Source organism: Rhea americana, unplaced genomic scaffold, assembly GCF_003343005.1.
Source record: "Rhea americana isolate MKP2758 unplaced genomic scaffold, rheAme1 scaffold_24, whole genome shotgun sequence".
Lineage (NCBI taxonomy): Eukaryota > Metazoa > Chordata > Aves > Rheiformes > Rheidae > Rhea > Rhea americana.
This window is the reverse complement of record NW_028186357.1, coordinates 3,774,979-3,789,303: the sequence shown is the minus strand read 5'-3', so window position 1 is coordinate 3,789,303 and position 14,325 is coordinate 3,774,979. Positions and strand designations below refer to the sequence as shown.

At 45.1% G+C, this 14,325-nt stretch overlaps 1 long non-coding RNA gene across 1 annotated transcript in view; it reads right to left on the bottom strand.

Annotated features, from left to right (window-relative positions):
• Nucleotides 1-503: 503 nt before the first annotated feature.
• LOC146595068 (uncharacterized) overlaps nt 504-14,325 on the bottom strand; it is a 558,681-nt gene continuing 544,859 nt past the window's right edge. The window contains exon 12 of the long non-coding RNA XR_014896018.1: nt 504-1,413. This is a non-coding gene — a long non-coding RNA (uncharacterized LOC146595068). The remainder of the gene's footprint in view (nt 1,414-14,325) is intronic.

Sequence of the window (14,325 nt, the reverse complement as noted above, 5' to 3'; positions counted from 1 at the left end):
TTTTTAGGGGCATGCTGCTGATATATTAAGGATAACTCATTAGCTGGTTGAGGGTGTTTAAAAAGCTCTGTTGTTGATTCTTTTGAGGACTTTTTTCATCTGCCCAGGTGGAGCTGGGAACCCTACTAAAGATACACACCTGTGTTTGCACATCAGCTGCAATGCATCCTTGATCATCCCAGTGCGACTGGCAGAATTGTTAGCTAAATAACAACACTGATGTACTAGAAGAACAAGCCAGCTCAGCAGAAACAGAAAGTCTTCGTGCCTTAATACAAACATGATCTTACAGAGGGGAACAAACAGATGCAAAAGCTTCTAGTGAAAGTGAGCAAATGTGATGAAATTTGGAGGCCATTTATTATTGATCATCTGAGCAGCAGATTATAAAGAAATGGAGAGGTCAGAGAGATAATAAACCCTAACCATAGGAATTCTCAGATAATGCTTTGATAACCAGTATTATCCTTCAATTCCATCATTTCCCTTCTGTGTCTTTTTACCTTCTCCTTTCCCCATGCCCCTCCTTTGCTTCTCCTTTTCCATTCTTTTTGTTGCAATTAAACATTGCAACAAACATTCAAATCTACACTTCTGCATGAAATATCAGTACAAATATCATCCGGTGTAAAATCAGTGTAGCTCCATCTCTGGCCTCAATAAATTTTATTTACAAAAAAATGTGCAAGCAGAAGACAAGTATCTATTGTTTACATTATTGTAAAAACATAAGCCATAATACAAGGGGTAGTTTGTGCGCCCCTTAAACTGATGAGARTCTGGGAACAGTCTCTCCAGAAGTGAGATGGACTTGAAACAAGTGTAATAAAGTGGAGAATCACAGGCATAGTTTCTTTGCTTACACCAACATAAAAAGTGAGAGGACAAAGAGGCTCCCAAAATGCTGTGCTTGTGGTTCACACTTGAATATATGTTTTTAAAGCTGACCAAGCAACTGGAATTAAGTCTCATGTAATTAAGTCTCAGCAATTTTAACTGAAAGTAGTCCTGGGATAATTAGCAGGTTGAAAAAGTTATGGCAAAGCAGATATATTGAATTTTTGGTGCCATTCCTATAACATCAAAAGTCCACAGTCAGAGAGGAAATTTAGGGTCTCTAGTGTGTCCACGGACTAAACCAAGCAAGTGGCTGGCCTGTTGGTGTGTTCCCACCTGCAGATCTCTTGAAGCTTTCCACACGGGACTGCCGTGCTGCCCCAAAGTCTCCATCTTCAAGAATGGTGCCTTCATCTTCTTGATGTATGTGGCATTGCTCTCTGGTCCTCATACCTGCCAGCAGTCCTGGGTTACCTCCTGCTGCTGAAGAAACTTTTGGCCTCCTCATGGTACAGATTTACAAGCAGTGTGATCTCCTCTGGGTCCAGGTGTCACCACTCCAGATCTTCTGGGAGACTAAGGTTGGAAATTGGAAAAGGGATCACAAATGGTGATAAAGACAGAAGAAATAAGGAGAGCAGCAAGGAAGGACAACCAGAGAAGACAGGGCAGTTAATAAACAGAAAAGAGAATCAAGAGAAGTCTTGGTGTAAGAAAGAGGAACAGCAGAGTCACAGGAGATGCAAAATCCAAAAATACCAGCAAAAACGGTGACACAAACAGCACTTGACCCTTTCTATAGGGCAAGATCCAATCTGGCTGGCAGGGGAGCTCAGGGCGGTTTGAGAGCCTTCCACTGACAACGAGCGTTACGTACTCACCGCAGGACGTAGTGGTGGGGTGGCTCAGCCTTTGGATGAGAGCTGAATGTCCCCACCAAGCACTTTCGGGGAGAGTTTCCCATTTAGTCTCCTCTAGAAGGAATCTGACTGCACCAAAACTGCTCTGCAACTGCACTAGTGCATGATAAATGGAGACAACCACAGCAYTACTGCAAAACTACACTAGTGTGGACACAGCCAAAATGTAACCCAAGAAGAGCAAGGCTACTGTGAGTTAGCTTAAATTCAYTAAATATATCCAGGGAAAAACTGTAGGAGGTATATGAAATAAAAAATGCTGAAAACTATGAGAAGACTGTTGTTTTATTAGGTCATATTGTGCCTTCAACATTTCCATAAACTTTAGCTAACATGAGTAGGATCTCTACTTAAAGAACAATGAAACACAGTTTGCCCAGTGATGACTAAATTATGCAGGAGGAACTACAATTGATAAGAGAATGATTTGTAGACCTATTGTTTTCTAGATCCTCGTAAATAATCCTAATTGGTGTTAATCATCCATCCTCTGCTTTGTGTTATCATCAAGCAAAGGACACTTCCTAAAATAGCTATTGAGGGGCATAATCCTTCTGAAAGGCAGGACAACTATTGACTTCAACAGGACCCGGATCAAGCTGTCTGCTCAGACAGAGGTAAATGATTCTGGAATGGATGCAAAACACATCTACATTGAAAAGTTTCTTTTCAATATGCTTACGGTAAGTTCAGTGAACTACAGTAATCCCTTCCACATGGGTGTCTTACAATGACTTCATTCCTTTTACTGGCTCAGAAATACACCACACATGACCCAAATGTGCTGATGCTATTATTCCCAGTTTGCAGTTCCTGCCTATGTTGCTTTTTAATGGGCCAGCAGTGTCATACATGAGGAAGGCTGCTTTCAAATAGCAGTCCTGTACTAGGACTTTGTGACTTTCTGGGTCTGATTTTATTGTTATCTCTGAAAAAGCACTTTGATCTTTTGGTGCTTCACCATTTGTCGCAGTGCACCCTTGTCAGGAGGGAACTATGGTACTCAGGACCTCCTTGTTTACTGGTTTTAGGTGTAAGGTTCAGTTGGTTCAGTTTTAGCATGCAGGTGAGCTTGCTTGACTTTAACAGGTCTGCACTTTAAATAAAGCCTAAATAGTATTTGAGGGGATACAGAAGTATGCTGCTTGCTTATGGAAACTATAAGGAAACTAGACAGTTTTTCATTTCATTTATCAAAGAGAAAGAGATTTACACATAAAAGGATGAATTATTTTGATTTRTAGTTTTCAAGCCACTAAGCATTCTCCAACATAAATGCTCCCTCATCTCTAGTTTCTGATAGTTCATATTAAGTTCAGTGGCCTAGATTTTGAAAAGTAGTAATTTTGGATGCCAGTATTTCTCAGTGCCAACTCAAGGTGTCTTAAAGAGACCAGATACTGTGTCCAGATAACTGAGTTCATGCTGGTCTTCACAACAGCAGAAGWCCGTGCTGCAGTGTAATCTCCTCCATCACCACTGAAGTTCCTTCCAGGGTCAAAATTACCAGTCCTTTTGACATTCTCAACCACTGAACATCCTATGTAACCTATAAAAAGAGCTCATTTCCTTAGCTGTTTTATATTTTAAACACCTATCAGAGAAAGCTCTCCTGAGGCCTAAGTCTGAATAGCTAAAATTTAGCTATATGGTATTTGAGGGAGAGGAGGGGAGAAACCCTATCCCATTATCTGCATTATCCAGTTACCCTTGGATGTCTTCCATGTACTTGGAGGAGCAATGCCCCATTCTTGAGGCTTTGTGTTGCAGCCACTGCCTTTTTGGCAGTAGAAGGGTGGAAGTGGCTCCCTTCAAAGTCAATCAATGTCACTTCTTTAATCAATCTAGAAGGTCACCACAGTACTGCCATCTGAAAGACTTGGGTGTAATTCTTGCTGAGTGCCAAATGTTTATGAGGAACTCAAGCTGCAGTAGGTGTTGGAAAAACTCTTCTGATTCTGACCTCAGCACATCTTCTACTCTTAAGTCCTTTGAAAGAGCTTAGGGTCAAACAAAGATTATATCCAGGTCTCTGAGATACAACCATGCATAAATACGTGCAATGAACCCCTCCCCAGATTACAAGAACCTGGCTTGGTTTTGTGTTTCATTAGGGCTTTGAATGCATCCAGCTTTGCTGAGAGGTTCATAAACCTTGGRGAGCTTCTGAGTGAAGACAGATCAGGTTTTGGGCAAACTTCTTATAATTTTGAGTTTCACATCAGAACCATCTAGGAAATTCCACTGTCCACCTGGGATGTCCATTAAGGGTCACAAAATAGAAACCTACAGCGTTTCAAAGAACTGCTGACTCGGCGGGGGGATTTGAGCAAGGCATGTGCAAAACCCATTCAGATTTGAAGTCAGGATTCCTTACATAAAGAAACCTATCAACAGAAAATGCTGAATCCTTTATGCCAGAAAGCTCCTCTCCCACCCCCCTTAAAAGTCATTTTATTACCCCTTTGCCACAACTGGAACTGGATCCAAAGCCCACTAAAGTCAAGGATAGAATTTCCATTGATTTCCAGGGAGTCTGGATCAGATCCTAGATCACATTGTCACACTGCAGCAAAACCCAGCCTTGTTGCAGCGTACACACCTGCTTTCCGAAGCCTCTGCTCCAGCAGTTCGAATTCATTGCAGACACAGTCTACGACATTCCAGCAGCAGTCGGTGCGATGCTAAAGAAATACTCTTTTACCAAAATCGGCAAAGCTGAATACTGCTCCTTGTTAGTAAATTAGGCCAAGTAATGAACGCTTTTTCTTAAGAGGATTTGTCTGCTTAMATGAAAATTGAGTGTCAAAAAATCTTGTTCTATGAATCTAGTGCTTTCTTGCATAAGCTGTAGGCTAGGGCTGGCTAAAGAGATACAGAAAAGGTGAATGAGGGCTGCCCGCTATTTTTTAATGGAGGTTCTTAGGTTTCTTTTACTGAGAACAGCACAACATAATCTGGTTAGATAAGAAATCAGAAGCTTCTGTGAGCACAAGAAATAAAGAAGGAAAGAAAAAAGGGAAGAAGGAAGGAATGAAGGAAGAAAGGACAGAAGGAAGGAAGGAGGGAAGGAAGACCCTGTGTTCCTTTTGCTAACGTTTCATGTTGACAAGTCACAAAAACATAAAAAACTCCTTATAACCCCTTGCCACCTCTTGGAAAAATCATCTACTTGCAAATTAAAATCATCTCCAGACATTTTCCGAATTATTTTCTTAGATAGTTCTGTAATGTAAATTGTTGTGTACACTAAGAAATTAGTTTAAAAATAAGACACGGAGGATCCCGCCCCCATACAAAATCTAAACAGAAGTCTATACCTGAGGGGAATTTCTGCAAAGAGTAAACAATCCTCTGGAGCTGCTGCTGGAGTAGGTGCCCTAAACAAACCTCGAGCAGCAGCATAACGAGGCRATGATTTATTGCGCGCTATGCAACTCTCTCTGCTGTGCAGCACGTTGTGAGAAGCAGCAGCAGGGAGAGGCAGTAACCGTCCAGCCGTCTCCTCTTCCTTCTCCTCTGTTTCTGGATTCACCTGCTCTGGACACTGCTGTGTGACACTGTGCCGCGGCTTGGGCCACACCATCAGCTGCCAGGTAGGCAGGCGATCTTCACGCTGCAACGTTTCATCTGGTACGTAGAGCCGCACTGGCTGATGCCAGCCTAAGCTGGGAAAAGCTATGTATGGATAYGCTGAAGCTTTGAGCAAATACAAAACGTAATTTGTGTTGGACACATTGTTTCTCTATTTGTCCAAAAACTGTTTTTCAGGAACATTTCCATTGGGGATGGAATCCTGCATCTTCTCAAGCCAATGGTAAAACTTACTTTGATTTCAAAAGGGGCGAGATTTCACCTATTACATTTTAAATGCATTAAGGAACTAATAACAGAGAATCTATTCTGCACACATAAACATATTTGTAAGAAAATCAGCATCCTAAGGAATTACAGTCAATCAAACAAGGAGCAGAAACATGCAACGTAACCAGTATTGCACCAATCAATACAGATCAACATGAGTCTGATTCTAACTCGGCAGTATTTGCAATTAACTGTGCTTTTCTGCAATTCAAAATTCATTTGAATTTTTACAATGACTGGTGAGTTGCTTGCAGTTCTGCCAAGTTCTTCCAATTTTCTTCAGTTTAAAAATATAACAAATTCTCTGCAACCAAAATTTAGTCTTTAAATGTGTTTGATGAGTTATTTATAATAAATAGATGCAAAAAAAAAATACCTGCAGACTACTTGTGTCCCCCCCCMCACACACACACAAAGGCTAAATCAGTGAAATAAATTAATTGCTATGAATTATTCAGCTCTACCTGTGGCAATGAAAAATAGCAAGAGTATTAGGTTTCTTCTTTGTGTACTAAGCCTCTAATTTATAGAGAATGCATATTAATAAAACACAGGATATTCATCAATATTCAAGTCACTGGCTGCCTGGCTATTTAATCTAAAATTACCAGCCAGCTCAAAACTCTTACTAGTTAATCATGCAATCTAAGCCATTCTGATATTGATGGTTAACATTAATTGCCCAACTGCCATTTGTAAAATCCTCTCCTACACCTTCCTTTTGCCTAGCAGAGAACCTTTTGACAGGTCCGACTTCACGAACAAGCCGGAAAAAGGCCAGTGCACATGGGAAGTCCTTTAACCCCAAATGTTGGCCTGTCTGTTTGTTTCCCACCAAAGGGCTGTTGTCTCCCATTGCGTTTTTAGCATCTCTTCCGTACGTACCAACACAGCAGTCAGGGATACTTACACCTCTGGGTACAGAGAGGATACAGAGAGAAACTTGCTCTGCTGCAGTCAGAGTATCACCTTCGACGTCCGCGGCATCTGGATTTCACTTGAGTTTCCCGAGGCCATCACAACAAGTAGACACGGCCGCATAGCAAGGGGGCACGAGGAGGGCTCAGGGCCCCCCTATGGCATCGGGACCCCAAACTAACTCCCTTCTGTGTCTGTCTCTCTCCAGCTCTGACACCAAGGCTCTCTGAGTTCCCTCAGCATTATGAGTAAAAAAAAGTGCTCTTCCATAAGAAGATCTTTTATAATATATTTCTAAGTTTCATTTCTGTAGGCGTTACAGAGTGGCGAGAGAASCCAGCTGCTTCTCATTCTGATTAATAGAATATGTTGTCCTTTAAAATGGAAGCAAAAATGTTCATATCAGGCTGCAGACAACAGCCAGTGGCTCAGTGACCAGCTGTTAACACCATGAAAAGCCACCGCCAGTAGACGTGGCCCCAGAGCCTGACCTCACATTCCCAAGGAGAGGCTGCATAGACCTGCGACACCTTCAGACATTGCCAGCATCTCCTGCATGACTTGCTCTGCACACTGAGCACAGCAAGGACAATTTTGAGAACCTTTYCATGTGATACATCTTGACTGAAACTTAGGCTAAAACTCCCAAAATTTCTTGTACCGGTAACACGCGCTGATGAAGTGGACATTTGTGACAGCTTCCTAAATCACTGCACGGTAACACCAACCTTCTGCCCATCTTGACATTTATCACCTACAATTTTTCCTCAGTCTTCTTCCTTTCATTTTTTGGACGGAATTAACTTAATCAGATTAAAACAAACAAACAAGCTGGGAATCTYGCAGGTGTTCTGACCAAAAAGATCTTAAGATTCTGGAAGTTAACTATAAGTCAGCAAAACTTCCAAAGAACTCACTGCCCTCTCTGAAGCTGGAACTTCAAACTACCCCAACAACTTCTAGGGTCGCATAAAAATTAAAAATACCGTTCTTCACTTTCAGATGATTTTACCCCCRCTTCATTTAAGCCAGCCATAAGTTGCGTATATGCCTGCTTCGGACTGCAACGCAGGCGTCGTTCAGTTGTTGCTTCCTGCGCCGAGTTTGGCTGTAAGGGTGTGTGAATCTGTCTCCATCTATTTACAAATCTATTTCCTACAGGCTACGAGATTGAGGCAACCGACACAGACATGCCCTCCTTTAATTGTTTTAATTGTTCAGAATGTATCCCCGCGATATTAAAAATCACATTTGCAAGAAACACAGTGACGCGAGCCCGGCGTCAGAAACTGCGTGCAGCTTTAAATAGCTTAGCTGGTGTCAGAGGCAGAAAACAAATGTTTGATTTTGTGAGCACGAAAACATTCACACCTTTCTTGTGATTTATATACCATAATCATGCGGGATTTTCAAGTGGAAAGGGTGCCTAGAAATTACTGAAACAGGGTCATCGCTATCTTTCTATTTGCAACTAATATCCTACGAGGCTTTCTGTCTGAGAGGGGCCCAATGTGCAGACCAAAGTCTGATTTAGATTTTCCTGTTGAGCGGCTTTTCTGTATATAAATCTCGTGAAGACACACTGATCCTTTAAACTTCAGTGTTGATGCTGAAATTATGCTGTGTGTCAAAATTACATCAAACAACTGCACTTATTTCCACCAGAAAAATTTGATTATTTCACTCTCATTTACATTACATTTTTTCCCACTATAATGCTGACTTGGAAATTCCCTCAGGTCTGGACACCTCGAAGTACACTTTTTCAACAGAAAGAAAGCTTTCATTATTTTTAAAATTCTCTCCTTTTTTTTGTCCTTGATTTGAATGTTATAATTGGATTGGAGAGATATTTATTGCAAACTTCATGTTTTGCCAGCTCCATGAGCAGCATCTTTTAATTTCTCTCTTTTCAATGAACCTTTTGACTTAATAAAAGTGGCTCTAAGGTATTTCTACAAAAGAAGCCAACAGAGTCAGTTCATTTTTAAACCCTCTCTTTTAAGTATCTCATTTCCTTATTATTTCTTAATAGAGGCACTATCCTGTAATGCTATAAAAAATGCTGCAGCTGACTTCAGTGGGATCAGGATCACYCCCTACTGTAATTAGTTCTATATTTCACAATATTAGAGGTCATTTTCTTTTCTTTTTTTTCCTCCATCTGCAAAAAAGAAAACATTTTGGAAAAAAAATGGATTTTCAAGGGTATCTCTCACTATAATACTAAAAATAAGTTGCATGCATTCCACTTGCTACAATTTATGCCTCTAATGAAATTTTCCTCCTCTCAGTTACTGTGTATTTTTAATGTAAGCTTTTACAGCCATTGATTCAACATCTTTAATCTACCCCCAATATTAGAGAGAAGTGGAACTAACTAGGGAAAATCCATCTGGTTATAAAGCACACTGTCTATAAAGCTGTTCAGTTCATCCAAAACTACTTTTTTTTCCCACTTGCAATTAATAGCAAGTTTAAAATATCATGACGTCTCCAGAGAAATCGAAGCATCTGATGTCAATCACCCCCAGCGTAAGGGATGGACGAGCTCCCARGGGCCCCACCGACGCGCTTAGTGATGCTCAGAGCAAACTCTCCTCCGCCAGCCCGGCAGYGAAGCGCCGCCCCCGCCAACACCGCGCAGGCAGGACGTCATTTCAGCTGCTAATTTAAACGGGATCTTTCAGGGCTTGCAGGAGCAAAGGTCTGGGAGCCGGTCTCTCCGGGAGAGACCAGCTCAGCCGCACCTCGGCCCCGCGCAGCTCCGGCCGGGGCTGCGTGTCTGACCGGGCCCCCCCGAGCAGCGGGGAAACACGGGCTTCTCCCGCGTGAGCATCCTGGAAAYGCGAAAAATACGAAGCGTGGCTTCAGCCTTGCAAAGCGCTCGCCTCCGCCCCGCCGCGAGGCCCTTCGCAGCCGGCGGAGCCTCGCTGCAGAGCGAGGCGCCGAACCGCTGCCGCGAGCGGAAAGACTCCCCTGTCCCGCAGGGGTGCCAGGAGCTCGGTCCCAGGACATCAAAGTCAAGGACATGCGCAAGACGTTGGCAGGAGGCAGGGCCTRTTTTTGGACGTCACCTGTGCTAGGTATCGCTACCGATCCCGCTGAGGCTGTAGCGGGGCGCAGGGAGCCGCTCGCGTATTTGCTGGTCACGAGAGGGAGAAGGAGCATCGCCCGCGAGCAGCGTCACGGCTGCGACGAAGGAGGTGGGCCCGCCGGGAAGAGCGCCGCTCGTCCGCGCGCTCGCGGGGCGCCTGCCAGCCTCCCCGACAGACGGCTCGCCGCGGCCTTGGGCATAAGAGCAACGTTTTCCCACGGCGGAGGGGTGGGTACGAGCCCCCTCCTGCCGACCCACCGCCCGGGGACCCTCCGAGCCGGCGGCCACAGCGCCGACGGCGCTCCGCACGGCAGAAACAAGCTAATTCACGTACGCTAACGTGCTGCTAAACTTAACGCGGCCGTGTTTAAAAATACGCTAGCTAGTCAGATCAAATATGTTTTTCCAAGGTGCCTGCCGCCTTTTTTTTTTTTTTTTTTTTTCCCAAAAAGGAAGAGGTTTTGGTTAGCATGTGCTAGTGAAAACTTTTTCTAGCATGGTACAGACACAAGAGATGTGTGAGTTACAGCAAGCATCCGTTGGACAAATATTAGTCTGCAGGGAAAGTCAAATTAAAAAAGAGGTTTGCCCTGATGATTTGTTTACATTGTCCAGTTCACAGGATTTCAACACGAACATGGAGCAAAAGGTTTATGTGCAGCAAAACACTCACGTAATGCATCCACAACGTTTAAAAATGTGGCCCTAAGGCACTACAGCCACGAACCCGATGATTATGTAATACGGTAATAACAACTCCTCAAAAGCTTTAGAGCTCATCCTGTTAATACAGGAACCTCTTTAATGACACGTTAAAATTGAGAGCAGAGTGAAAAGCAAGCACTTTGTGCCGGGGCAGATGCAATYCTGTGTCTTCAGCGATAACTGCAATATATATCCAGGAGAGGAGTATTCCTTTTACCTGAAAGGAGTTTCTGACTCTTTTCTAAGTTTCTCTTCTTTCTKTTCATTGCTACTCCTGGAAAACACGTAACCCTTTTCTCTTTGCATGCTCTTCTGCTGCTAACGCACTGGCCGCTGGCTGTTCCTCCAGGTCTTTGCAGCCCAGGGATTCATCTACCATAGCTTTTGGCTTCTCGTTTGAGGCCTGGACCGTCAAAGACGATGCTAGTGAGCATGATCCTGGCGGGTGGATGAAACAGCAAGCGCGAGAGCACGCTAAAAGACAAARGACCTTGCATCCACGCAAATGTAACACGTACAGCAAATGGAAAACGTRACAGCCAAATCTAGGTCAGTGAAAGGCTTACTTATATCAAGAGACAATAAGCAGAATTGCCTCTAAATATAACAATTACTTAGTCTGGGTTTTACTGAAGTCATTGAGGGTTCTTTAAAGAAAAACACTGCAAGGCCTGATCTGCAAATCTGCGTGCTCAAATATCACGGTCCAAAATTAAGACGAGACACAGAAATGAAATTACACTTCAACTGCCGGCCAGGAACGYGGCGGGGAGCGCGCTGCGACCGCCCTGCGCTCGCGCCCGAGTCAGCGGTGGCTGCGGGGCTGCGCGAAGGTCTCGCCTTCGTTCGCAGCACCGGGCACCGCGGAGGAGCCGGCAAGCRAGGAGCGCTAAGGCTGCCGCTGCGTTTGCGCCCAGGGCTTTAAACGCGGGAGAAATGAAAGACGACAGAGACGATCACGGAGAATAAAGGAGCTGGACGGGCGCTTGCGAGCAAGCCCGGCGCTGGCAAGCTGCGCGGAGCCGAGGGCGGCCCCGCCAGCGCGGGGGCAGGCGTCCACGGAGAACCGCAGCCTCCAGCCAGCACGGGAACCACCTCACAGCCGGGAACTCAGCTCGGAGCATCCCTGGCAGCACGGCTGCCTCCGGCCGGAGGGCTGCAAACGAGGCCAGAGCCCCTGAGCTTCGCCAGGGCCGTGGCCTGGGTCGCCTTGGCCACCAAGCTCCCTGTGCAGCTGAGCTGTGAGAAGGTGAGCAAAACCTTCTGACGAGGGGAGCTGCTGCAAATCTGTAAGGCCCTCCACATGGCTCTGGCGGTCCTCTTCTCCAGGGGAGACGGTATTATCAGATTTTTAAAAAAGGGAGGGAGAGGGAGCGAGAAAGCTTGCTAGCTTATGAACTTCCTTGATCTGGAGCTCCACAAATTCTTTCCACGGTTTTGGTACAGCACCTTATGTGCTGGGTGGAAGGGGAAGCTATTGAGTGTTGAATTACAGAGGGGAAAAACATCTCAAATTCCTTTCTATTTATACTCACAACTTTTCCAAATCATTATACACAAATCCCCTAGCCTCAGCTGAACTGTGCATGGGTTACAGGGCCAAGAAAGAGGTGGAGCCTTCATAGCTTTTGCTAAGCCTTTCAGAAACTTGGAGAAAGTTCCCAAAAATGAAAGCAATGAAAATTACCATGCCATGCAGAGAAGATTTAACCTCTCCAGTGCCCCACAGGCACAGGATTAATATACAAGACAGTAGGAGGTTGCTTTCATAACAGGAAGGAGAGCTTGCTTTTTTGTGAGAAGTTTTCTGGGACTACCTTCACTTGCTAAGCCGAGACTGACACTAGGCATAGAGAGACAGAAATTTGACATTACTAAAGAAAATAGCATTTGGGGGTATCTGAGAAAAAGATCTATTCTGGTAGCCCAGACACTAGGCTGGGACTTGTTAAGTTGTGAACTTGTTAAATTCCTACTCCACCAACGGCTTCCTGTACAACAAGAAACCAAAGCCTATTTATGTTGGTACAAATTCTCCTTGACTTTAACAGACACCACGGCCCTTCACGTTGCAGTTCTCCATCCGTAAAACGGTTAGACAACTGCCTCCCACTCCGTCGCGCCAACTCTTACCGGACACCCTCGTTCCGCGGACGTCCAGTCCCTACCGCAACGGGGCTTTGCGCTGGGGTGACGCATCGGGGCCAAGGCCCAAGAAACGCATCCTCGCATGGTGCTCCTGCACCTCCTCATGTACGCCCGCACTTGAGATGCGTTTGAAACCTTAACTAATTCATTTTTCATCTCCCTTCTACCATTGCTTCAAACAATAAGGTGGATGTTTTGGGGAGTTTGAYTTCCTTGTTACTGTTCAGGGTGTTTCTTGGTTTTGCTTCTTTGCTTTGTTCTTTGCTTTTATCCAAATCAGTGGATAAAGTTTGAAAAGTCCAATTTTACTTCTGTTTATGGTCCTCTYTCACTTTCTGGCTTCCAAGTTTTAGAAAGTGCTTTTGTTTTGAATTTAAAACACTGCACAGAGCAATACAGACATTAAAGCAAAARGTATGCTAACTGTAATTTAGAATAAATGTAAAAGTTACGAGAACTCTCTAACCATATGAGATTTGGAGACTCCCATCTCTACCCTAATTAAAAAAATCCTAGCCCTGTATCRTTTAGCAGCAGGTTCAATCAGTACAACTCACAAATATGACTTGTCACAACAAAGCACCCCACGGGCATCACGCGCTGGAGGGACTTCCTGCACTASCAAGTGACACCTTAACCGAGCAGATTTAAGATCTCAAATACCAGTGAAATACGTATCTTGGTTTTACAAGCAGGAGCCAGGAAATGCCACCAGCAGAAGYGGGGATACGGCCTCTAGGACTGTACTTGGGCTCCAAGCAGGGCTCGCGATAGCCCCAAGGGGTCTCCGGGGAGCCCTGGAAGGGACGTTTCTGCTCCCGCATCCTCGGGGGAATCGCTGGAGGGCAACACACACATCCTCCAGTGCACTAAACCCTTCCCAGATTATCCACTGCCCCAAAAATCCCGAGGAAGAGAGTCCTGATGGCGACGGAGCTGACTATGCTCCTCTTTCACCCAGGAGGGAGGAAGCGATCCAGCTCGCAGCTACGCTGCCGCACGCACATCGCCGATGGAGCCATCGGTGTTAAACGGGATGTGCAGCCCTGCAGTCCATTATGTCTATTCACACCCAAGCGTTTTTTAAGCGTGGACTGCTGAGCTATCCAAAAAGCGCCTTAGCCAATGCACTCTCAGATTTCCAACTATGATCGCTGGAAAAAGAGTAGGGGATGTGTCGCCCCCCCCAACAGGTAAATATTCCATTACTAGAGGTCTAGAGCCTTTTGCGCTGAGCTCCAGCCTGCAGCAGTACTTCCCCGCTAGAAACAAGCAGGCTGGAGCTGGTGACATAACACCAAATATACAGAYGGGAACACACTATAATTAGCAAGGGAATGTCATTCCTGCCATCTCTGCTTCAGTCGTGACCGTGCCTGTAAGCTCTGGGGAATGGTGTGCATTTCGCACGGTCTGCCCGGGAGCGGGGGTTGCCAGCTGGCCCAGTTCTGGTGGGACACCCTCGGTCCTCTGCCCCGGGAGCTGCGGGAATCCCGGCCACCCCGCCGCACGCCTTACGCGAGCGGGGCTCGAGCGTGTCGGGCCAGTTGTCCTTTAAACACTCTGTCGGCCTCCGCGGGCAGGCAGAGCAAGAAAGCTGCTCCCCGGTCTGCGCTGTCTAGAGAGCCAAATGAAGCGGGCTGGGTTTTGGTCAGACCAAACAAACCTGATGGAAAAATTTTTCCTCTTTCTTGCACAAACCTGAAAATTTGAAGTAAAGTAAAATTTATTTTTCTGGTAAACACTTCAGACTTGATTAAAGAAACTTCACACGATGGTGAAAGCATCGCATCCCTAGGTGAGATTTCCCAACTGCTGGTTATCTTAGCCAAAAAA